Source organism: Aotus nancymaae, unplaced genomic scaffold, assembly GCF_030222135.1.
Source record: "Aotus nancymaae isolate 86718 unplaced genomic scaffold, 86718_ANA_hifiasm-v0.15.2.pri h1tg000108l, whole genome shotgun sequence".
Taxonomy (NCBI): Eukaryota; Metazoa; Chordata; class Mammalia; order Primates; family Aotidae; genus Aotus; species Aotus nancymaae.
The window spans coordinates 8,457,326-8,485,096 of NW_026988523.1; the positions used below are offsets into that span (position 1 = coordinate 8,457,326).

Sequence of the window (27,771 nt, forward strand, 5' to 3'; positions counted from 1 at the left end):
AATACACAAATCCCATTGTGTTACAATTACCTACACTTTTCAGTGTAGTAACATGCTGTACAAGTTTGTAGCCTAGGAACAACAGGCTATACCACGTAGCTAAGGTGTGTAGTAGGCTATACCATCCAGGTTTGGGTAAATACACTCTAAGATGTTTGCACAATGACGAAATCACCTAATGGCATTTCTCAAAACATATCTCCATTGTTAAGTGAGAAATAAATGTAATATAACAACTCTGGAAAAAGGTTTGACAGTTTTATAAGGCTAAACTGACACCTACTCTACGATCTTGTAATTCCACTCCTAGGTATTTATCCAAAAGAAACGATGGTATATATCCACATAAACATTTGTTTATGAATGTTTACAGCACCTTTATTAAAAATAATTCAAAACTGGAAACAAGTGCAATATGAAAAATTGGCAAACAGATACAAAATCTGTTGCATAGTTATAAAATGGATTACTAATAAGAAAAAAACTATAGATACAGGCAATAACACAAGCATTTCAAAATATCATGCTAAATAAAAGGAGTCAGGCACAAAAAACTACATACTGTATAATTCCTGTTATATGAAATTCTTGAATAAGCTAAACTTAACTTATGGTGACAAAAGGCAGATTAGTAGTAGCCTGTAGTGGAGAAGGGGAGGGGACTGATTACAAAGTGACATAAGGAAACTTTTTGGGTGATGAAAATGTTTTTATATATTAATTGAGGTAGTAATTATACTGATGTAGATATTTGTCAAAATTCACTGAAAACTCTTAAAATGTATGTAGTTTATGTTTATGTAAATTATACCGCAATAATATCAATTTAAAAAGCTGAGAACAAACACACAAGAACAAATACGTATTTTATAAGTTAACTTTAAATCCAATATTGGTCTTTAACAATTAAAAGTCATTTTCATGATTTGAATACTTTCTGATTTCCCAACATAATACATAAACCTCTTTCCACTACTATATTTAGAAGATCTCCATAACCATTCAGTATAATAGGAAAGCCATTTCAGCTATGAAGCTATTTTTCCCCCAGAATATAGCACCGCATTATCAAAAAGGTAAATATTTTTGTCATTCCTCTCTCCCAGTTAAATATAAAGACTATTTTATACATAAGCCTTGCTATTTACTATGATAAACATTTCCATCTTACATTTCTCCCCCTTTTATTAACAAGAAGAGATAACTATTAAACAAAATCAGAATATAACCTTTCTTTATTTAAAATTTCTTTCTTCAAAACTGATGACTTCTCTCAGAATGAGAATGAATAATTTCACAGAAAAAAGAAACTGAAAAGACTTTGTGTTAATAAATTTCAATATTTAAGCCAAGTGGAAAAATCCCTATAAAACGTTACCCAATTAATAAAGAAGAAATAGAAAGCAAGAATCATCCTATAGGCATTAAATTCATAAATCAACAGTCAAAAATATTTCTACCTCAGGCTTATATGACTTCATCTACAAGTTCAGCCAAATATTCAAGAAGTAATTCCATATTATACAAATTTTTCAACATCAAAGGAGGAAAGAACTCCTTAACTTGATTTACAAAGCTAATATATCCATGATATAAAAACTTGACATGGACAATGCAAAAAAGGAAAAGATTACAGGCCAATGTTATTCATAAAGACAGATGAAAAAATCCTAAACAAAACAGTAGCAAGTTGATTTTAACCATATATAAGGAAAATAAATCTTGACCAGGTTGGGCTTATTCCAGTGAATGTAAGATTGGTTTAATATTAGGTAAAAACAATTTAACTACTAGACCAGTATTTGAAAGAAAAATATTACATCATGTTAAATAGGTATTAAAAAAAGCAATAATATACTTTAGCATTCATTTATGGTAAGAATTCTCAGCACATTGAGAACTGAAAGAAACTTCCTTATAAGGGTTGGTATCTACAAAATTCTTACAGCAGACATACTTAATGATAACATATTTAAAAGCTTTCCCTTTGGTGAGGAACAAGTCAAGGTAGCCAGATACCACTACTTTTATTTAATAGTACAGCAGATGTACTGGCCATCAAAATAAGGCAAATGAATAAAAGATATAAAGGTGTAAGTACTGAAAAAGCAGACATTAAACTTTAATTATTTGTGGATGATTTAAGTGTGTACATACGAATACAAGGAATGTAGAAATGAATAATTAAAATAAGAGAGTTTGGCAAGACTGATGGATTAAAAACGAGGATAATAAGTAATGGATTCCTCAAGGACTAAGTAGATACCTTTTTCTTATTTAGAAAAATATATTTATTAGGTAACTTGAATAGTTAATATACACAGGTGGTAAAAATTCAAACAGTATAAAAGAGTAGGGGAAAACTGAGTGTCTCTCATCTCCCTGTTAGGAAGTCAACTATTTTCAGGTGTGAAGTCTTTCTAGGTAAATTATCATTATTAACGTAAACCTGAATTGTGTGATAGGTCAAATACATCTTTGAGGCTTTCTCAGAATGTACTGAGTCAAAAGTTTTCTATTTGGTGATTATATCCTCCCTTTATCTTTTTTTTTTTTCTGTTTCAGATTTAACAAATAACCCTATATCCAACTTGAAACTCCATTCTGTTTTATTTCATATTCAATTCTAAGCTTCTTCATCACCTGAGGTCTGTAGGCTTCTCTTAAAGAAAAAAACAATTTTACAGGGTTTTCTATTTTCATAGACATGCCATAACTGGTTTTCAGGAGGAAATGGGCCAGAATTATATAAGACAATCTGTATCCCTAAAATCAAATTAACATGTGGACAAAACATAAATGCTATAATAGATAGCTAGACAGAGTGGCAGAGTAGATTACTGTGGGAAAAAAGCCTAGAGTATGATTTTTAAGCTTAGTTCCCCTTTCAAGTGGTAGAATACTATTAGTGACACAGAAAATGCAAAGTACACTGAAATACTATTCACATTTGTCCTCTAAAAGCAAAAACTGCAGCTGAGATGGCTAGTGAAATTATAAGCAGTTCTGCGTTAAACAATTTGTCCTATAAGCAGTGAATTTTCTTCTTAAAGTGTGCCCACTAAGTTTAAATTTTATGTTGATTTAAGTCCTTAACAAGCATTTGGTTAAATGGAAATGGTAAATTATAGTATCTGCAAATACAGCTCCCTAAAGGGCACAGAACAGTGAGAAACATGGCTGAATTTAATATCCTTCCTCAAATAAATATAAAGAAGAAAATAAAAAGTTGAGGTAACTAGGCCTCACACAAAGCAACTCACAATCTGTAATGCATCTGTCAATTCCTTAATATTCTCTCCATAGAGCCTCTTGTCTTATTTGGACAAAGGCATTCTCTTTATGAACACAAATATCTTTTCTCATTGTCAGAAGAGAGAGGGTTAATTTGCAGTGATGATTTCATGTCACTGAAAATAAAAGACCATACCTGCCTTAAGCTCTTTTTCATACCAAGATGATAAACACAAAAGAATGGGCTATTGCTTCATTTTTTTCTCTTTGGGGTGGGCTGTTACTGGTTGTAGTGCAATTGCATCCTGAAAACTAAAATAGCTTCTCATGTAGGAGGTCATGGACTGTGTATATAGTCAAATCTGATTTTCACTCAAGATACTGCAGCCACAGAACAATTTCAAATAAATTTGCCCTTCTTTTCATGAGTGATCTACAGTTGCCTTATGAACACCCTCTCCCTTACCCTTGAGAAGAAATACAGATATAAGATACAGAGTGTCTTAAAATTTTTCTTTGTTCAATGCCTTGCTAAGTGATACTGATACTATTCAATAGTCTAATTTCATCACCAGTACTGACATTTTGTTACTTTATCCTATTGGGCCATTGTTGATTTCCTGACATAAAGAATCACTCTTTTACTAAAAGCACTTTCTAATGCATCTTTAAAAATATCAAATTTCTTCTGTTTTGGGATTTCAGAGTTAAATACATTTCACTTATCTGATTCATCAGGAGAATCCTCCTATTGAATACAGTGACCTATTTATTCTAGACATAAATCTATGCTGCATTTGGGCACCAAGTTAGAGTCCATACAAAGACACTCAAACATAGGTTCCAATATCATCTTCAAAGGTTTTAAAATGCCATTTGTAAGCCTAATAGTTTCCTTTTGTCCCTGACCTTTCTTTCAGTATGTGGTCTTTCAAAGTTGACTTGGTAAAAGTATATGTAAATATGTCTAAGAAAGAATGAACACAAAACTACAATCTATCAATAAAAGGTCTTGCTCTTTAAACTAAAATGTTAAGTTAGCCTTCCCTGCAATCTATAAAAAATCAAAGGGGGTTGAGTGAATTAGCTGCCTGAACTGTGTTTGCAAGACAGACATTAAATGAACTTCGTGAATTTGAGATTTTCAGTTCTGTGTCTCCTTTTACTATTACACACACACACACACACACACACTCTTAAAAACCTGTATCATTATCACATAATTATTTATTGAGCACTATAGGTCAGTGACTTAGTTAAGAATTTTATATGGATTACTTCACTTAATCTGCATAGAAAACTAATGAGGAAGATACTATTTTTATTCACAATTTACAAAGAAAAACAGTCTTAGACTTAATAACTTGTCCAAATTTACACACATAACTAAGAAATGGCAAAGCCAGGAATCAACTTGTGAAGACTGAGAAATATACCAGTGCTGATCTGTATCATATTGACCCTGTAAGCTTATCACATGCCTAGGCCCCATCTTGAATTTACTATAGCAGAATGGAAAGAAGGAGAAAGGTGTCTTGGGTGGTCATTTACTATGTACAAGAGGGCCTCAGCTCTCATACGTTATAAATATACATTACATTTCAAATCTCACAAACTTAGGTTCCTAAAAGCCTTGTTATATGCAAAATTTGGTCTTTTATATATCTCTCTCAGTATGATTTCAAGTGATATCATCAGAAAAAAAGGCTTGGACACAGAACCAAAGTGGTGTAAACAGTGTTCCACAGTTAATATACATGACATTGACAAGCCAAATTCCCACTCTCCTCCCAATCCACCCCTCTATACACAAAATTCCAATTTAAGATATGGGGAACTGGAATTTCTTCATCACAAGGAAACACTTTCAAAATCAGTTAATCCCAAATTCTCCTCTTTCTTCTCCACTAGTATCCTTGCTTAGAAAATCTTAAAATTGCTCATTAAAATGAAAAAAACAGTAAATTTCTAAAGGGCCTAGAAAAGTATGGCTGCTCATTTGACAACTGTCTAACATAAAAACTGTTCAGGGTAAGAAATATGGGATTTCACCACCACAAACAAGGATCCTCATACAACTAGTTATAAATAAACCCAGGCTGGTCTTGAACTCCTGACCTCAGGTGATCCACCTGCCTCGGCCACCCAAACTATTGAGATTACAGGCATGAACCCCTGTGCCATTGAAACCCTGTCTCTACTGAAAATACAAAAGTTTGCCAGGCATGGTAGTGGGCACCTGTAATTCTGGCAGGAGGCTGAGGCAGGAGAATTGCTTGAACCCAGGAGACGGAGGTTGCAGTGAGCTGAGATCACGCCACTGTACTCCAATCTGGGAGACAGAGTGAGAGTCCATCTCAAACAATTAAAAATAATAAATAAACCCAGCTGTGGCTGCTAAGTTGCAGCAGGCAGGTGGAGGTAGGTGGGCGTAACCTCTCCCCACAACTAACAGCAAAACACAAACTATGAAAAACCAAGATTTTAAATTCAGTACTAAGAAGGTAAACTTAGCAGCCAGCTTTCCTCTGCAAATGGTTATTTCTAAACTTTGATTACAGCCTTAAAAGATTACAAAAACTGGATTTTGCAAAAATCACTGTCTTAATGAGAAAAACTTCATGGAAGCTATCTCTGATTAGCTCCTTCATATCTATTGACCTTTACTGGTAACCCTGAATTAGCTAAGCCAATGTGGCCCCTTAGAAGAATAATATTTCTTTGTTCTTTTTTTTTGAGATGGAGTCTCACTCCATCACCCAGCCTAGAATGCCGTGGCATGATCTCAGCTCACTGAAATCTCCACCTCCCAGGTTCATGTCATTCTCCTGTCTCAGCCTCTCAAGTAGCTGGGATTATGGGTACTCTGCACCATGCTCGGCTAACTTTTGTGTTTTTAGTAGAGATGGGGTTTTACCATATTGGCCAGACTGGTCTTGAACTCGATATTCAATGATCCACCTGCCTCAGCTGGCCTTCCAAAGTGCTGGGATTACCAGGTGTGAGCCACCGCACCCAGCAAGAGAAGTATAATATTTCTACATGCATTCTACTTCCTAGTTGTAGGTTCCTTAAATAAGCAAATAATGCCAATTTGCAAAACTCGTAAGATACCCTAAAAACCAGTTCAGATGGATAAAGGGGTAACATTACTTGGTTACCCATTTAAAAAATAATCTAGTACCCATAACCAGCAGAGATATTGAATAAAATGGCAAGGAAAGCAATATTTAGAGTGGCAGTTTTAAAGGTTGTATGGAGGGGAATGATCAGACTTAGCCAGCTGTCCTAAGCCAGACAGAGACCTCCATATGTTTATGTAGGATTGCTGCAATCTGTAGACAAAAGGCATTTTTTCGTTTGTCCACATGGTTGGTTCCTGCAGCTTCCATTTTGGTGTGCTTCATTGTTAGGAAGACTTTTGTTAACCAGTCTTTTATATTCCAATGACCTAACTGCATCAATTAAAAATCATTTAAATATACTTTAGTGCATTCAAATAAGGTAAATAAAAAATTGGGATTCAGATAATAGAAAAAGTACCATTAAGAAGGTATACTTAGCCTACACAAAGTGATCCTTAGGAAGAAAAGGCTGTAAAGAACATACACAAGGGAAGAAGGATTTAGATACACAAGAATACATACACTCATCATTCCTTTCATTCTCAATGCTTTTCAAAGTCTTCTGCCAACTGGCCTGAACAACCTGATTGATTATCCTTGCCACACTGCACTCAAATATTATCTCCAAACACTTTCAACTTGCAGCACATGCTAATAGTTAATATCTCTGGACTCTGGATGATCTTTTGAATAAAGTTTGAGAACAATGTGCTTACAATGACAAGTATGACTGGGAAAAAATGAATAAATTGTTGATTAATACTGAGAAGAGCTCCTCTGAGCATAGTAGAACTGTGCGCATTTAAGAGAGCTATTTGCAAATTTTCTCCAGACTACTCTAATAGAGCTGATTCTAGAATTCAGTACTATTTTGGGGATAACGGAAAAAACAATACATTTAAGACATGGAAACCTGGATCTGAATTTTGGTTCTGCTTAATCCTTTTAGAGACTCACTTTCTTCAAATATAAAGCAGATAACCTTAGGTAGAATCTTTATGAAGATTCAAGGAAAACACAGTAGAGCATTGTTAGAGATTAGAACACACTATCTCCAAATATGCACCTTGGTATTTGAAAGAACACCAGAAGCAGGAAGAACTTCTCCCATACTTTTCCTCTGAAGTGGGTCATAAAAGAATTCTCTGACTTTCCTCTGAAGCAGGTCATTAAGACCCTCATCCTTACCTATCCTTACCTGGAGGAAAGGAATGCCCTTTCCTCTGGAGACAGAGACACAAAGAAGAAGCTGAACAAACAGACCTTGCTAAGTTGCCCCCAGTTTATTACCATTAGATCATACTCCTTTGTCCTCCAATCATACTTCTCCATGACTATTCATCTCTTCATCAAACCTAACCATAAAAATACACAAGTACACAAGTTTACCCATTCTTTGGGTCTTCATTTCTGAAGCCTTCTGTGTCATGTAAAACTTCTATGTCATGTAAAACTTACAGAGGTCTCAGTCATGAATCAAGCAATAGGTGAGAATCTTTTCTCCCTTACAGCATGTAACCAAAAAGTCACTGGCATATTATAGGCACCAAATAAATAGTAGCTACTTTTACTAAAATACTATATAATCTTAATTTCTTTACGGTTAAAGGGCAGTTATGTCAATACTATTAGTATTATATCAGTACTATCATATCAAGTGTACTAGTAGTAATAATAGTAGTATATTCTAGTCAGAATATTTATGATCTTATGAAATTGATTAAGGTAGGATCTCCAGGTTAAGCAGACTTAAATTTTATTCTAACTCTCTTTAATTCCTCTTTCCCAGAGAGTTAAGTAGCTCTTACTCTGGTAGCTGCTGGTGTTTGTATTTTTTTGCTCTCTAAGTTGAAGCAAGAAATGTAACCAGGGTAACACAAATGAAGCACAACAAACAATTCAAGATGAATATTTGAATGGTAGTTGGAAGACTGCATTCTATAGGTTCATCAATAGTTGTGAGAAACCAGAAACCAAAGAGATAAAATGGTTAAAAGAGGAAAAGAAAAGTAGAATTGAGCTAAAAAATGAGAATTTAGTTAAGCAGAAATAAGAGGACAAGGCAATACAGATATATGAATAACAACATGAACACAAGTTTAGAAGCCAGAATGGGAATAGTATGGGACAATGAAGAAACTTTCTTAATGAAGTAAGTGAACTGTGTTAGAAAAAAAGAAATAAAGTTAGATGAATAGCATTATACTAGATTACTGAACATCTTGAATGTAATAGTTCAGATATAATAGTCTAAGTACAAACACATGAGATGAGGGAAGAGAGTGGTTAAGAAGTAGATATAGGAACAACATTTAAAATCACATCTGTGATTATTCAATACTTTTAATTTTAAAATTAGATAAAGATATAGGAAGTGAAATAGATTAAATAACTAACAAGTTCAGGTAATATAATTATCAAAATTTCCTCTTATTTTTAGTGTTGGCCAAAATATACCAGATAGAGGTACATGCAAATGCTGAATTTGAAACTTTTCTGAAAGACCTGGGTCAACTAAAGGTAACAAGCAATGTTTGACTCAGTATCTCTGTATAAAGATGAACAATTGGTAGCGCATAAAGGCTGAAGGGTATATAAAGCTGTTAGAAGTAAATCAAGAGAAGGGGAAGATAAGGAACAGGAATGAGGAGATGAAAAGCAGGAACGAAAACAAAGATAAATATAGAAGATACTTCCAAGAAAGAACTGCTATTTGATGAATAATTAGACAGAATATAAAGAGATGCAATAATAATGATTCTGAGGTTTTAGACTTAAGTAACTTAGAAACACTTTTAAAGCCAGAAGGGAATTAGGACGTTAATATGTCAACGCTGGAAAGGTATTTTGTAATAACTATTTTTTTATTGTACAGAACATATTTTCCAAAAACTCAATGCTTGATTTAAATTAACCTCATTTGTTATATTTTGAGTCTTAAAGTAAGTTCTTATTTTGGTCATTTAGATCCTTGAAAATTTAATCAATCATGCAAAATTTATTAATTTAGAAAATTCTTAAGCAAATATACAAGCAGAAAAGAGCTCAAAAACTGCTATTTTATAGCACTTTATTATATATGAATCCCATGGAAAGTTTGTTAAAAATGGAGGTTCCAGAGCCTCCAGGTTGGTGAAAACATTAAGGTACTAGGAGGGTACCCATCCGGGAAGAAAATGCCAAAGTGTTTTTAACAGTCACTGGCACAGACCTATTCTTCCATGTACTCCACCTGCCACTTTCCAATACCTTGCCCTATGCATCTCTTCCAATGAGCTATTTCAGAGTTGTATCCATTGTAATATATCAGTCAATGTTTCATGGAATTTGGCTGTAAACATCAGAACATAGTACCTTTCAGGAGGCAGATCTTCGACTCCAACTTTAATGTTCTGATTAACCATAAGCGCTACCAGAATGTTCTAGCCTTTGTTTTTGACACTGAGGAGACCGATGAGAACCCTGGCCTGTGATCTAAACTCTCCCTTGGATTTGGTCTCTACATCTTCCAAAGTGACCAACAAACCATGGAGAGCCTCCCGATGTGGCACTCAGGAGGGTTTGAGACAGTTCCTAATCATTCCTGTAAAGGAAGAATAGGTCTGTGACAGTGACTATTGGAAACACTTTGGCATTTTCTTTCCAGCTGGGAACACTATGGCACTTCTAAATTTCCACAGGTGGCTTCAAGATTGGATGTGACAGAGATGGGATCTTTGCTTCACCCATGCAATTCTAGGCTACTTAACAAAAGGAGAGAATTATGTAACCCATAAGAACAACAATAACAAAAGGTGGCTCTTGGTCCTTACCCTCTAAATATAACAAGTTGAGGGTTTAGAAATTTAAATTTTGAATTCATTTCCTAAGTAACTAATAATTCTAAAGCAGATGATCAATAGACCATACTTTGAACACACGTTTATCCTGACTAAATTAATACAACTCCCACACTGAAGGTTGGGAAGAAAAAAAAATGCACCTGTGTAAAAAATTTCCAAGTGTAGGCCGGGCACGGTGGCTCAAGCCTGTAATCCCAGCACTTTGGGAGGCCGAGGTGGGTGGATCACGAGGTCAAGAGATCGAGACCATCCTGGTCAACATGGTGAAACCCCGTCTCCACTAAAAATACAAAAAATTAGCTGGGCATGGTGGCGCGTGCCTGTAATCCCAGCTACTCAGGAGGCTGAGGCAGGAGAATTGCCTGAACCCAGGAGGCGGAGGTTGCTGTGAGCCGAGATCGCGCCATTGCACTCCAGCCTGGGTAACAAGAGTGAAACTCCGTCTCCAAAAAAAAAAAAAAAATTTCCAAGTGTAAAAAATATTTACCTCAGTATTTACTGTCCTATATAACATGCCTGGCTTTGAACCAAAAATTACAGGCATTCAGGGAAACACAGAATCTGAGGAGACAAAGCAATCATTAAACCAGACTCAAGTATGACACTCAGTTCAAAAGTTAAAACTGTATGAAATAATCAAAGAGTTCAAATGTTAAACTGTATGAAATAAAATAATGATGATTAATATGGTTAAAAGGGCTGATGGAAAATGCAGAAAACGTTAAAGATCAAATAGGTAATTTCAGTGAAGGGATTAAACTATGAGAAAGAACCAAACAGAAATCCTAGAAATAAACAAACATAGTAATAGAAATAAAAAATGCTTTTGATGGTATGATCAGCAGTCTTGAAACAGTTGAGGAAATACATGGGCCAGGTATGGTGGCTCAGGCCTGTAATCCCAGCACTTTGGAAGGCCGAGGTAGGTGGATCACCTGAGGTCAAGAGTTCAAGACTAACCTGACTAATATGGTAAAACCCTATCTCTATTAAAAATTCAAAAATTAGCTGGGTGTGGTGGCATGTGCCTATAGTTCCAGCTACTTGGGAGGCTAAGACAAAATTGCCCGAACTTGGGAGGTGGAGGTTGCAGTGAGGTGAAATCATGACACTGCACTCCAGCTTGGGTGACAGAGTGATAGTCCATCTCAAAAAACAAAAACATGAACCTGAATGTAGAACAAGTGAAATTACTCAAAATAAAATACAAAGAACTAGGAGTGAAAAAAACAAAACAAAATGGGCATCTGAGAGCTGTGAAAGAGTATCAAACGAGCTAACATACCCATAATAATTAGAATTCCAAGTGAAGAGAAAAGGTGGCAGAAGTAGTATTTGAAAAAATAACAACTGAGAATTTCTCAAAAGTTAATTGTAGAGACTAAACCCATATTCGAGAAGTTCAAAGAACACTAAGCAAGGTGAGCCAACATCTCAGCATATCATATGGAAACTGCTGAAAAATCAAAGAAAAAATCTTTAACAAAGAGAGGAAAAAAGGAGACATATTTTCTACAGAGGAACAAAGATAAGAATTACGTCAGACTTCTCTTATGAAACTATGTCAGCAAGAAGACAATGGTATAACATCTTTAAAGTGCTAAAAGAAAGTATCTGTCAATCCAGAGTTCAATACCTAGCAAAAATATCTTTCAAAAAGGAGTAATAAATATCTTTCTCAGACAAACAAAAACTGAAGGGTATTCACCATCTGCAAATTACCCTACAGAAAATATTATGGGAAGTTATCAGAAATGTGATGCATGTCAGGATCTTGGATTTATACAAATAAATGAAGAGGACTAAAGATAAAATAATATTCATTTTCTCCTAACTTCTCTAAAAGATAACTAGTGCAAAAGTAGCAACATTTTATTGTGTTTTGTAACATATTTAAAAGTAAAATATATAACAACAATAGCACAAAGGGTAGTATGAAGAAATTCAGGATACACTGTTGTAAGGTTCTCATATTACCCTTGAAGCAGTACAGTATTACTTAAAAAACATCCAGATTACTTTAAAAGGCATATTGTAAGCTCTAGGGCAATCACTCAGAAATTGTGAAGAAAGGTATAAATAATAAGTCAAAAGAGGTGACACAAACCATAAAGAACAGCCTATGAAATCTGCAAAAAGGCAGACAGGGAAAAAAAGAAATAAATGAAAAAATATGAAACAGGCATTAAGATATATTTTAATACAAATACATTCGCACATACATTAAGTGGCAGAGCAAGGCAATATGTTATCTCTAAGTAACCTACTTTACAAATAAAGAGACAGATTAAAAGTAAAAACACAGAGAAAAACATATCAAGCAAATGCTAAGCAAAAGAAAGCTGGAAGCTATACTAATTTCAGAGAAAATAAGACTTCGGGACAAGAAATATCAAGAATAAAGGGGGATACTACCTCAGAATAAAGTTTTTTTTTTTTTCCTCAAGAATAACAATCTGAAATATATGCACAATAGTGCACTGAATACATGAAGCAAAATGGATACAGTCCAAAGGAAAAAGAGAAAACTCACAATTACAGTTGAGAACCTCCATATTTCTCTCTCTCTCCTCCTTATGACAGAATAAGTAGGGAGAAAAACACTAAGGATTTTTAGTAGATGTCATATATATGACAAAAATAGCACCAAATAGGCAGCAATTTTGAAGGTAGTGGTATTAAACCAAAGTTTCCATATTTTACCAAATATTACACATTAGTATTAATCTAATGTAAATTGTGATTAGTAAGATGCAAATTGGAATACCTAGAGCAACTACTAAGGAAATAAAACAAAATTAAATTAAATTTATATGGGACATTACAAAGTCACAAGGTAGTGAAAGACCACTGCAGAAATAAAAAGGGCACTCAGAAAAGAAATAGCAAAATGGCACCGTAAATCAAAACAAGACATTATTTAAATCAAATGGGAATGGTCTAAACACCCCAATCAAAAGGCAGGAATTATCAGACTGAAGAAACAAAAAAATTCAACTCTACTCCACTTGTAAGACTCATACTTTACATTCAAATAATAAATACGTTGAAATTTTAAAAAGGTAGGAAGACAATATAACACATAAACAGTAACTATAAAAAAGCTGGAATGGCTATGTTAATGTTAGACAAAACAGACTTTATGATCAAAAACATTATCAGAGACAAAAAGGGACATTTCATAATGATAAAAGAGTCAATACATATCAAGAAGCTATAACAATTATAAATGTATGCACACCAAACAACAGCATACACCAAAAAAACAAAAACTGACATTTGTAAGGAGAAATAATTAACTGAACAATTAATGGTTGAAAATTTCAAAACCGCCACTTTGGTTGATATATCAACCAGACAGAAAATTAGGTAGAAATAGAAAAATTGCAAATCCCTTGAATCAACTTGATCTGACATTTACAGAACAATCTAATAAAATCACATTATTGTCAAGTGTCCATGAAATGTTTACCAAGCCAGACTATATTTGAGACTATGAAACCAGCCTTAAACTTAAAATGTAGACACTTGAAGAACCCTCAAATTTGGAAATTAAACAACACACTTCTAAATAATGCAAAGGGTAGGGGATGGGGAGATTTGTTTAAAGATAGAAAATTACAGCTAGATAGGAGAAGTAAGTTCTAGTGCTGTATAGTACTGTAGGATGACTATAGTTAACAATAATATACTGTTTCAAATAGCTAGAAGGAGAATATTGAATGTTTCCAACAGAAAGAGATAAATATTTATTCTTTCTGAGATGAGAAATATGGATATGTTAATTGTTCTGATCTGATCACCATACATTACTTGCACTGCAATACCCCTGTGTACTCCACAAATATATACGATTATTATGTGCCAAATAAATAACCCAAAGGTCAAACAAAATATCAAGGAAAGTTAAAAAAATTACAAACTGGATGAAATTAAAAATTACAGGGCTAGTATATCTTAAATATATATCTTCTGGATGTGCTTTATTGGGAGTAGTGAAAATTGGTGGTAATAATCAAGGGAATGTATAAACAACAAAAAGATTGTTACATGCTCTTTCTTCATTAACATTTCATCTTAAATGCTGAACTAATGAACATTAAAAGTTCCTCTTTCACGGCTGATGTTAATTTTTCTCTCAAAAGGAGTCTTAACAAATGAAACTAGAGTGAAGAAGTTATCTGTCACTCTTTCTGCCTAATTGTGAACCTCCAAAATATCTAAAACATTTTCAAAGAGGAAAGAAATGCAGGAGGACAAGGAAATAAAATTGTGTTAAGAAATTAAGTATTCTGGCGACACTGACTACTACTTTCAATGAATGAATTCATATAGTTTTCAAAAATTTAAGTTATGTGTACATATAGGTATACATAAACACTTGCAAATTTAGGAGGAAGAACAGAAATAAATACTTCTATTTTCCTTAAAAATGTCAGTACAGACTTACCCTAGTGAGTCATGTTATTTTATAAGGTAAGATGGTTACTCTAAATAACACATCAAACCAAAATACACACACTTTTTAAACTCTAATTGAATGGGGAGAGAGAACTAGCAAGTCAATTTAATAAAGTAATCTCTTACCCCTATGGGACCTCATATTCAGACTGGAATCCATTCACTCAATTAAATATGTCATGTACTCTATTAAAAACACACGGGCCGGGCGCGGTGGCTCACGCCTGTAATCCCAGCACTTTGGGAGGCCGAGGTCTGTGGATCACGAGGTCAAGAGATCGAGACCATCCTGGTCAACATGGTGAAACCGTGTCTCTACTAAAAATACAAAAAATTAGCTGGGCATGGTGGCGCATGCCTGTAATCCCAGCTACTCAGGGGGCTGAGGCAGGAGAATTGCCTGAACCCAGGAGGCGGAGATTGCAGTGAGCTGAGATCGCGCCATTGCACTCCAGTCTGGGTAACAAGAGCGAAACTCTGTCTCAAAAAAAAAAACACACACAAAACTTGTTCCCTAGAATTCCATGTCAGTTGGAATATTTTATTCAGGAGATATCTTTGATGGGAAAAATTTGGGAAGTCTCAGGTTGGAATTCAGGTATATTTTACAGAAATAAATGATATTTGAAATACTACATTTGAATCACTTCAGAATATGAAGGAGAAAACAATTAAAAAGTGCCAGTTATTAACTTATAGTCTATATAACAAATATGCTTTCTAAATTTTAAAAGACTTATGATGAAGAAATTTGTTTTTATACGCAGCCTTCATAATGAGGTAAAAACATCTAATTAACAAACGGTGCATAAAACTGTTTTCTTTTTTTTTTTTTTTTTTTTTTTTTTAATAAGTGAAAGCAGTTCTTGTTCAGTGGGTAAGAATAGTACTTTAATATTAAATTTCTTATTTTTTTTTTTTTTTTTTTTTTTTTTTTTTTGAGAGAGAGAGAGAATGGGGAGGAGGAAAAAGGAAGAGAAAGAAAGAGAGAGAATGGGGAGGAGGAAAAACGAAAAGAAAGAGGGAGAGAGAATGGGAGTATTGCTTTCTTGCCCAGGCTGGAATGCAATTTAGTAATGGGTATTGAAAATCTCTTTTATACTGATAATTATACTTAATGATGTAGTCAGGAAGGAATAAGGGAAGAAGATAACAAACAAACAGCCAACCAATATTTCATTTAAACCTATGAAATGCTATGCGATTACTGAGGAGTGATTTACTTCCAATTATATAGTCACTTTTGGAATAGGTGTGAGGTGGTAATGTATGTTTTGTGTATTTGAAGTGGAGAGTTCTATAAATGTTTATTAAGTTTACTTGTTTCGGGTCTGAGTTCAAATCCTGAATATCCTTGTTAATTTTCTATCTCGTTGATCTATAGAATCTTTAGCTATTCTTGTTACATTGATCCTTTTACCATTATGCAATGTCCTTCTTTGCCTCTTTTGATCTTTGTTGCTTTAAAGTCTACTTTATCAGAGGCAAGAATTGCATCTCCTGCTTTTTGTTTATTTGTTTATTTTTACTCTCTGGTTGGTAAATCTTCCTCCTTCTCTTTGAGTCTTTGTGTATCGCTGCATGTAAGATGGGTCTGGATGCAGCATACCGATGGGTTTTGGCTTTTTATTCAATTAAAATATATATAACTTTAATACTGACGTTTGATGCTAGCTGGCTGTTTTGCCCATTAGTTGATGTAAATTTTTCACTGTATTAATGTTCTTTGCTTTTTGATATATTTTTGGAAAGGCTGATATTGGTTGTTCCTTTATATGTATATTGCTTCTTTCAGAAGCTCTTGTAAAGCAGGCCTGGTGGTGGTGAACTCTCTAAGTGCTTGTTTGTTCGCAAAGGATTTAATTTTTCCTTCGCTCATAAAGCTTAGTTTGGCTGGATAGGAAATTCTGGGTTGAAAGTTCTTTTCTTTAAGGATGTTAAATATTGGTCCCCACTCTTTTCTGGCTTGTAGGGTTTCTACTGAGAGATCTGCTGTAAGTCTGATAGATTTCCCTTTATGGGTAACCTGACCTTTCTCTCTGGCTGCCCTTAGTATTTTCTCCTTCATTTCAACCCTAATAAATCTGGCAATTATGTGCCTTGGGGTTGGTCTTCTTGAAGAATATCTTTGTGGTGTTCTCTGTATTACCTGGAGTTGAATATTACCTTGCCTTGCTAGGTTGGGAAAGTTTTCCTGAATGATATCCTGAAGAGTATTTTCCAACTTGGATTCATTCTCTTCATCACATTCAGGTACACCTATCAAACGTAGATTAGGTCTTTTCACATAGTCCCATATTTCCTGGAGACTTTGCTCATTCCTTTTTATCCTTTTTTCTCCAATCTTGTCTTCTCGTTTCATTTCACTGAGCTGGTCCTCGACTTCTGATATCCTTTCTTCTGCTTGATCAATTCGACTGTTTAAGCTTGTGCATGCTTCGCGAAGTTCTCGTGTGGTGCTTTTCAGCTCCATCAATTCACTTATATTCCTCTCTAAATTGTCCATTCTCGTTAGCATTTCGTCAAACCTTTTTTTAAGGTTCTTAGTTTCTTTGCATTGCGTTAGAACAAGTTCTTTTAATTCACAGAAGTTTCTCATCACCCACGTTTTGAAACCTGCTTCTGTTACTGGAACACACTCGTTCTCCATTAAGCCTTGTTCCGTTACTGATGAGGAATTGCGATCCCCTGTAGAGGGAGAGGCATTCTGATTTTGAGTATTCTCTGCCTTTTTAGGCTGCTTTCTTCCCTTGATTATATATTTATCCATCTGTCGTCTTTGTAATTACCGACTTTCTAACTAGGTCTCTGAGCGGACGTCCAACTTTTTGATTCCCAGCGCCGAAAACTGAGCAATCCACTGCGCCGGCCAAGACAGCGGTGTTAAGATTGATGGTGCCTTTCTGCCCAGGAATCTCCGGACTCTGCACCAAGAACTGCCGCTTTAAGGCGCCAGCCTTAAAGGAGAATTGCCTGAACCCAGGAGGCGGAGATTGCAGTGAGCTGAGATCGCGCCATTGCACTCCAGTCTGGGTAACAAGAGCGAAACTCTGTCTCAAAAAAAAAAACACACACAAAACTTGTTCCCTAGAATTCCATGTCAGTTGGAATATTTTATTCAGGAGATATCTTTGATGGGAAAAATTTGGGAAGTCTCAGGTTGGAATTCAGGTATATTTTACAGAAATAAATGATATTTGAAATACTACATTTGAATCACTTCAGAATATGAAGGAGAAAACAATTAAAAAGTGCCAGTTATTAACTTATAGTCTATATAACAAATATGCTTTCTAAATTTTAAAAGACTTATGATGAAGAAATTTGTTTTTATACGCAGCCTTCATAATGAGGTAAAAACATCTAATTAACAAACGGTGCATAAAACTGTTTTCTCATTTATTTTGAGAAGGATGAAAACTGAACCTCATGTACTAAAACAAAACAGAAAAAAATAATCTGACTGAAAAATACCCATGTGTGTAACTGCCTACTCAAAATGTAGTCACTCTATTTTCCTAACAACTGACTTGCTAAGTTTTCCATGTAAGACTCTTGTTATCAAGATTACTACACCAAAAAACTCATGTGGTAATGCAGAGTAATAAGTAATATGATGGTGTATACTACAGGAATTTTTCATTAATAAAAACAGCAAATACAAAAAATAAAAATAGCAAATGTATAATTAAATAGTTCAACATATTGTTACTTTTTACCTATATCACATACAAATTTTATTTCACATTCTTTAAAACTTATTATTTATTTATCTATTTAGTTTTAATGTTTTAAGAGATGGAGTCTTGTTCTGTCACATCAACATTCACCAAAATTCTGTTCAGGAAGTAGAATTACAGGTCATATTTCTCTATTATTTATTTTCTAAAAGTTCTCTATTAATGGGGGAAAATGTAATACTCTGAAGCACAGATGATGCAGGGATTAAAAAAAAAAGACATTGGGTCTCCTGAATAAGGTGTAACTACAGTTAGAGGGTCTAAATGCTAAAGATGTTTCTGCTTCATCAGGCATTACTTTATGTATTTGAGAAGAAAGTTTGTGGTTATTCTGATTTGACTCCTCTGATGTCCAACTTGTATAATTTAGTTAACTGTAACAAGAAGAAACTGAGCCAGGTATGGTAACTCACACTTGTAATCTCAGCACTGTGGGAGGCCAAGGTGGGAGTTTGAGAGTCCGTAAGTTTGAGAACAGCTTAGGCAGCATAGCACAACTCATCTTCACACACACACACAAAAATCAACTGGGTGTGGTGGCACATGCCTATGGTTCAAGCTACTTAAGAGGTTGTGATGGGAGGATCATCTGAGCCTGGGTGGTCAAGGCTGCAGTGAACCATGACTGCACTACACTATGGCCTGGGTGACAGAGCAGGACCCTCTCTAAAAAAAAAACGACAAAGAAAACCCTCTAAAATTGCATAATTCAAATGCAATTCATGCAAAGAACCAAAATCTTGTGCTTATTTTTAAAAAGTAATTGACAGTTGTCACTTAGTAAGAAACATGACACCTAAAGGGCAAGTAGGAAATCTTTTCCTAAGGATTTATTCACATGTATTCAGAGCCAACAGTTTCATTCTTAGTAACTTTGGTTGATGCAAATCTCTAAATCTGAAACACATAGGATATATAAAAACTTGTAAGTTACCTAGGCTTTTGATAGCTTTCATCTGATAGGAAAAATATACCTTTAAACAATTTACTAATATCACCTACCCCCCAAAAAAACCTTCACCACTACCACCACCGTTAGTTATATTAGACGAGTGAGTTTGGAGTTAATATGACATTTAAACAAAGACTAACAAAAAACCAAAAGCCAGAACCCAAAACCACCCCTAAATTATTACCCTTGAAAAATGACCCTTTTCTTCTTTTTGAGACAGTTTCAATTCTGTCACCCAGGCTGGATTGCAGTAGCATGATCTTTGCTCATTGCAACATCTGCCTCCCGGGTTCAAGTGATTCTCATGTCTCAGCCTCCTAGGTAGCTACGATTACAAGCATGAACCAATATGCCAGTCTACTTTTTGTATTTTTGGTAGGGACAGGGCATTGCCATGTTGATTAGGCTGGTCTTAAAATCCTAGCCTCAAGTGATCCATCCACCTCAACCTCCCAAAGTGCTGGGATTACAGGTGTGAGCCACTGTACCTGGCCAACCCTTTTCTCTGTATTTCTAAAATAATGATTTGGAAGGACAAAATAAAAAGAAAACAGAAGTATGTAAAAGTATGAATTTAATGTATAAAGGACAATCATGCACTGGATAAAATAAATGTTTTTCTCTATTCTAGGATGACTGGGAACCTGTTTTAACATAGTAGATACTCTGGTGGAGAATGTAAAGTCTATACGATAATTGGGCTTTCCCTACCAGTAAGACCAGTGAGATCTCCATAAGGGATCTTATAATTTGTTTTGCTATCAATGACATTTCATGCTTTCTATTAGTAAAGGGAAAATCAGTTGTCAGATCTTAAAAATCCAGTAAAATATAAAAGATGTAGAATTAGAAGATCTAAATTATTTACAAAACAAAAAACTTTGAGGAAATAAGAATACTAGTAATAAACAGGGATTCTTACTGAACTCTGAAGTTGCAAGGCTAATTTATTAACCGGGAAAAGTATAACTATTTTATTCTGTGCAGAATATAAAACTATTTTAAAATGCAAATACTCTTATAAGTCTCTTTATCAATTACACATTTTTTTTTTTGAGACGAAGTCTTGCTTTGTTGCCCAGGCTGGAGTGTGGTGGTGCAATCGTGGGTTCAAGTGATTCTCCTGCATCAGCCTCTTAAGTAGCTGGAATTACAGGTGTGTGCCACCATGCCTGCCGAATTTTTGTATTTTTAATACAAACAGGCTTTCAGCACGTTGGCCATGCTGGTCTCAAGCTACTGGGCTCAAGTGATCCTCCCATCTCAATTTCCGCTGTGGCATGATCCGCTGTGCTGGGTCTCATTTATTCATTCTTATTAGTTGACATTTTGGTTCAATTTGCACCACTGTAGTCCTCTATTAGTACAAACATTAAGGATGATCATGTGAATACAGATTTGGTTGGTTAGCAAAAAATGATAAGGGCATATCAGTAGTAGTTGTGTAACTTAAATTATTCTTGGCTGCTACAAAAAAATTATATACATTCAGTTACATATTTCGAATCTGACAAAGATATTTAGACAGTCTGTAATAAAATAATACATTTTACTTCCTATTTATCAGGTGGTAACACTACCAGTAAGTTCCATGAGGACTTTTTTGAGTCTTCTTAGCAATTAAAAGTCTTCTTAGCAATTAAAAAAATAACATAAGAATTATTGTATCTTCTAAAACAAAACATTTTGGAATGTTGTGAGAAATAAAAAACACTAAAAGCAAAACCAACTACTAATATCTTTTTCTCCAAATCTCTGGTAATCAGCTCACAAAGATATGCTTGGTGAGTCATGGAGTCACTGCTTCAGATATTTAGGATTTAAAATAATAAATCATCAAAAAGGAACTGAATCTTGAAGTCGGATTTACTTGCTATACAATATATTCCCTAAAGCTTTCTATTTTTATTAGAGAGCCAAAGATCCTAAAGATAAATAAAGGAAAGAACAATTGCTCATTTAATTTTCTACAATGTGTAAACATTTTATCATTTAAACCAAAAGATTTAGATTCATTTTCTGCTCTCATATTCATCTTTTAGTTGCCTATCACAATTCAAAAAAAGAATCTATATTTTCATCCCACTAATCTGCTTATCTGCAGTTAAAAAAAGACTAATGCAAACACGCACAAAATTAAATGGCTTCTTTACAGCAATTGTAATAGATTGGCTTTTCTTCAATCTACATAATCAAATTATTCCAATGTTCGGCAGTAATAACCTTTTTATTTTCCTGGGAATAGCTGATGTCAATCCTGATAGCTTTATCTGGGAAAGTGCTGAATAAAATAGAATTTAAGAAATGACAGAATAAAAGATTAAAAAGGCACAAACCCTATAGAGATCACATCAATATAGGAGAGTGTCACGAGAACAATAGTGGTTACATGTGAGACTGCAGAAGTAAAATGTGAAGATTATGTTTCTTTTCTCCAGATAGGATATTTTTAAATTAGTAAAAAAAAATTTTCTTAAGCAAATGCCATCCATTTTCTAAGCAAAAAATGCATATTTTTGCTGAGTTAATTCTGCTTTCAGTATTTGTTAAATACATTTTATTCAATTAGAAAATAATTATGTTTTTCCATTACATACACTTCAGCATACTAAACCAATTCAAATAGTATTCATCAAAAGCTTTTAAGTAGGCCAGGCGCGGTGGCTCAAGCCTGTAATCCCAGCACTTTGGGAGGCCGAGGTGGGTGGATCACGAGGTCAAGAGATCGAGACCATCCTGGTCAACATGGTGAAACCCCGTCTCTACTAAAAATACAAAAAATTAGCTGGGCACGGTGGCGCGTGCCTGTAATCCCAGCTACTCGGGAGTTTGAGGCAGGAGAATTGCCTGAACCCAGGAGGCGGAGGTTGCAGTGAGCCGAGATTGCGCCATTGCACTCCAGCCTGGATAACAAGAGCGAAACTCCGTCTCAAAAAAAAAAAAGAAAAAGCTTTTAAGTAAAGGAAATGATATCCAATATTTTCCTTCTTTCCACTACTATTATGAAAATTTGGTAGGGATTACCAAAAGATAAACATTAGAAACCAAATTCAAATCCCTTCCCATCTCAAAATATTCTGGACACTTTTTAGCATGGTGAGATTATAATAAAAATTATTGTTAGGTTAATGGCATAATTCAGAATACACTCTCAAATTAATATTATTTCTTTTCTTCCCTTAAAAAAGGCAGAACTAAAAACGAAAACAGTAAGTGGTTTAAAAATTAGCATCAATTCTATGCTTCAAGATTGGCATATACAGAACAAACACTCTTTTTTAAAAAAAGGATTTAATGAGGAAGAAAAGTTAATCATTCTAATATAGGTAAAACTCTATTACAGAAATATAAAAATGACAATAATGAAAAATTTAAAACGTCAACTAGCAGACCCCCATAAATCATATTTTGTTGATTTTATTATAATATTCACCATAAAGTATCTAATGCAACAAATGTTTTCCCAGAGGCTGTCCACACAGTAGTGGGCATTTAAGGTTAAAGAAAATTTATACTTCATATAATTTACTTAGAGAAAAAAAATTAACAGTGTTGCCTCAGTTTTCCACCACTTTATTTCCTTCCTTTTCTACTTCCTCACCCCACTCTAGTCTGGACACTGAGGGAAGAGTGGGGCACTGAGGAGGAGATAGGAGTCTGGAAGTTAGGGTCCATGCTCAGAATCGTCTTTCCTTCTACTCCAAGACAGACAAAAGTTCATTCAGACTGGCTCTCTTCCAGTCAGAGAAATTTTCTAAAGTGTTATAAACCATACAGTCAGAGGAAAGAAGAAAGGAAAGATAAAGCAAAGAAGAGAAAGAGAGTGAAAGGAAGAAAGGGAGGAAGGGAGGAAGGGAGGGAAAGAGGGAGGGAGGGAGGGAGGGAGGTCCTATGTTGTATTCCCGGCATTCACTGAGGAATTTAGGATAAGAAATAACTTTATAAGTGTGGGAAGTTAGTATATTTTTAGGAATAGCATTTTTAAATTAACACAAATTAAAAAGATAGTATCTTACTTTTTCGGATTTGTTTCCTCCTGAGGTAGGTGATGGATTAGCAGAATCTAACAGACATTAGGTAATCATAATTATAATTATTTCTGCTAGCAGATGCTTAAGAACCATTTAGGTTTCTTGGTTAGGATGTATAACAAACTTCTTCCAGTGGTAACATGATTCATCTGTTCCCAAATGATTGTTCATATAATTTCCCAAGGAGACCTGGGGAACTTTTCAAAATACAGATCTGTATCCTCCTTCTTCCTCCCTCAAAACATAGATTTATGGGTCTAAGAATAGAATTGTTAATTATTTTTGAAAGAGCCCCAGGGTTTCCTGATTATCAGTTTGGAGAACCATTCATATAAATAAATTTTATTATAGACATCTTTTGCACTTTAATGAAAGCAGACTAAAATACAGTATTGCATGGCTTCTCAAATGTGCTTTACTTTTCTGGTTTACTGAAATCTGATGCTTTACATACCCCCAAAAGAATGTTACTAAGAAGGGAATGATTCCTATCTTAAATAGTAAAACTTATATGAATTTGAAAAATAGATATGCCTTTAAAAAAAAAAACTGAGTTGTGAAATAGTCATAATGTGATGGAGAAGGGAAAGAAGAACATAATATAAATCTAATAAAAATATTAAGCCAATAATAAATGCCTATTTCTTTGTAGCTGCATACATTTAAAGTTTTTTGTTGCTTTTGAAAATAGGCAAAATAGGCTGGAGATTATATCTCAAGGGGCAAAATGGTAATTTTGAAATAATTATATATGTACATATGAATGGTTCATGTCAGCAAAACTGCTTCTTAAATAGTAAGTATTACCATTTAGTTTCAAGTGAGCATATTAGATATTAGAAGTATCTCCCACCTCTACTTCAGCATCTCTTTGGTTCCAATTAATTACCATTTAATTAATTATGCAACAAACAGGATAAAGGCCAAGCTTGAAGGGTTCTATCATTCATTACTAAAGTTATATATTATTTCTTCATTATGCACAAACATGTTGTGTAATTCTAGGGGTAATTAAAAATATACTAATAGGAAACATGCATCTCTCTTACTGTGTATCAGGAACTGTTCCAAATGCTTTACATGCATTACCACATTTTAGCATTATTACAACCCTAGAAGATAAGTGGCTACTATTATCAGCACTTTACAGAGATGAGGACACTGAAGCACAGTGTGGTTAAGGAACTTCTTCAGCAAGGTCACACAGCTGGTAAGTGGGGAATCTGATAATTTTAACCTAGGTAGCCTGCCTCTGCTCTAACTGAAAATACTATGATGTCTTTTTTCAAGGAATTTGCAGGTTACAAGAACACAATTACAGTACAAGATAGTATATTAATTCATTCAGCAAGTACTTTTAAAGGCCAAGAATCAGGAGAAATTAAGGTAAGCAAAAGATCTGCTTAAGAACACAAAGTTTTAGTTAAATGCTTCAGAATAGTATTTCATTAAATAACAAATATTTTTGTTAGAAATAAAAATAGAAGAAAATTTAATGATACAACTGAAAACAAAGGTGTTTTCTTGTCTAAGATAGTTATAACTCTGCATAGCCAAGTATTATAGCATAGTTGATAGGTTCCTAAGTCAAGTTTTGCTGCACTTGGTTTCAGGGAGGGAAAACAGGAAAGCTGTTATCCTGACCCCTAGCTCCCCCAACCCTAAAGCTACAGAAACATTTAGTATGAGTCTGGATGTCTCAAGCCACAACAGAAAATGTCCACCCTAATGACCACTGCTTTTTTTTTTTTTTTTTTTCCTGAGGATAAAGTATACTTTTTTGGTCACTTCTGAAGAGCTAAAGGAGTAACAAAAGTGTCCTTTATAAGTACTGCCTTTTACTATTAGCTATCCACCTAGGATTGGTGAATAGACAAGTACATATGATATAGTTCAGAGCTGACAAAACAATAGGGTGCCTGCAGTCTCAGCAGAAGTTACTATGGACTCAGGGTCTACCCCCAACAAAAAGACAGTATTATTATTTCCTTTACACAGGCATAATCACTTAGGAACAAATATATTCATTTGTATACTTAAAACATTTCATATTTCATTCTAATAGTTTCAGGTAAGAGTCATGCCATAGATCCACAGATACAGAACATATATAAGTTCATCTACCTAACTCCAGTCTCTAGATAAAACACTGTTAATAAAAAAGATATGACTTTCATCTGAAATCTTTTTCTTTCTGCCTTTAGTATATCCTTTAAGGTTTTCTTTAGTGTCGATTCGCTGACTGAAAATTCTTCAGGTTTGTTTTAAAATGTCTTTATTTTACCATTGTCTAGAGATTTTCACTGGATGTATAATTTTAGTTGCCAAATGTTTTCCTTCTCACACTAAATATCTGAGTTCACTGTTGGCTTCCACTCTTTCATTGAGAAGTTGGCTGTCAGTCTAACTGACAATACTGTCTCTCTGGGGTACATGTGCAGAACTTGTAGGACTGTTGACTAGGTACACACATGCCATGGTGGTTTGCTGTCTCCATCCTCCCGTCACCTACATCAGGCATTTCTCCCAATGTTATAGTTCCCCAACCTCCATACCCCAGCTATCCCTCCCATAGCCCCCCAACCTCCAACAGACCACAGTGTGTGATGTTCCCCTCCCTGTGTCCATGTGTTCTCATTGTTCAACACCCACTTATGAGTGAGAACATCTGGTGTTTGGTTTTCTGTTCTTGTGTCAGTTTGCTAAGAATGATGGTTTCCAGATTCATCCATGTCCTGCCAAGGACATAGATTCATCCTGTTTTATGGCTGCATAGTATTCCATGGTGTATATGTGCCATGTTTTCTTTATCCAGTCTATCACTGGGCATTTGGGTTGATTCTAGGTCTTTGCTATTGTAAACAGTGCCGCAGTGAATATACGTGTGCATGTGTCTTTATAACAGAACAATTTATAATCCTTTGGGTATATACCCAGTAATGGGATTGCTGGGTCAAATGGTATTTCTATTTGAGGAATTGCCACACTGTCTTCCACAATGGTTGAACTAATTCACACTCCCATCAACAGTGTAAAAGTGTTCCTATTTCTACACGTGCTCCCCAGCATCTGTTGTCTCCAGATTTTTAAATGATCGCCATTCTAACTGGCATGAGATGGTATATGTCAATGTAGTTTTGATTTGCGTTTCTCTAATGACCAGCGATAAGCATTTTTTCATGGTTTTTTTTGCCACATAAATGTCTTCTTTTGAAAAGTGTTCATATCCTTCACCCACTTTTTGATGGGGTTGTTTTTTTCTTGTAAATCTGCTTTAGTTATTTGTAGATTCTGTATATTAGCCCTTTGTCAGATGGGTAGCTTGAGAAAATATTTTTCCATTACACTGGTTGTCGGTTCACTCTAATGATTGTTTCTTTTGCTGTGCAGAAGCTCTGGAGTTTAATTAGATATATTTGACTATTTTGGCTTTTGCAGCCATTGCTTTTGGTGTTTTAGTCATGAAGTCCTTGCCTATGCCTATGTCCTGGGGCAGGGAGGGAAAAAACAGAATCTCTCTGAGGGAAGAGACAGTCTCTTCAATAAATGGTATTGGGAAAACTGGATATCCACATGCAGAAGAATGAAGTTGCGTCTTTATCTCACACTATAAACAACAATCAACTCAAAATTATTAGAAACTTAAACATAAGACTCAAAACTATAAAACTACCAGAAAACATAAAAGCTCCATGATATTGGTCTGGAAAATGTTTTGGCTACAACCCCCAAAAAGCAAAAATAGACAAGCATGAATGCATTGAACCATCAATATAAAGCTTCTGCACAACAAAGAAAACAACAGAGAGAAGAGACAACATATGGATTGGGAGAAAATATTCACAAATTATACATCAGTTAGGGTGTTAACCAAAATATACAAACAATTCCAACACCAAAACAACAAGAAAACAAATAACCCACTTAAAAAATGAGCAAAGGACCTGCATAAACACTTCTCAAAGAAAGACATATGAATAACAAACAGGTATATAAAAAATTGCTCAACATCATTAATCATCAGGGAAGTTTGAACTGAAACCACAATGAGATATCACCTCATACCTGCTAGAATTTCTATCATCAAAAAGACAAATGACATCTGTGAAATAGGACGTGTTAAAAAAAGATGAAAGATAACAAGCGTTGGCAAGAATGTGGAGAGAAGGGAACCCTTGTAACATTGTTGGTAGGAATGTAAATCAGTACAGCCCTTATGGAAAATAATACAGAGGTCCTCAAAAAACTAAATATAAAATGGCAATATGACCTAGCAATCACACTTCTGGGCATTGAATCCCACTTCAATTTCAAAAGAGTTGAAATTAGGACACTGAAAAAACATGTGTACTCTTTTATTCATTGCATTATTCACAATAGCAAAGA

At 34.7% G+C, this 27,771-nt stretch overlaps 1 protein-coding gene and 1 non-coding gene across 3 annotated transcripts in view; both read right to left on the bottom strand.

The window, feature by feature from the left end:
• Nucleotides 1-27,771, bottom strand: part of COP1 (COP1 E3 ubiquitin ligase) — a 235,552-nt gene that overhangs the window by 11,981 nt on the left and 195,800 nt on the right. The gene's annotated exons all lie outside the window — the stretch shown is intronic.
• On the bottom strand, nucleotides 6,485-6,627 carry LOC135272378 (small Cajal body-specific RNA 3). The gene has a single exon (XR_010340534.1). It is a non-coding gene; the product is annotated as a small Cajal body-specific RNA 3 (non-coding RNA).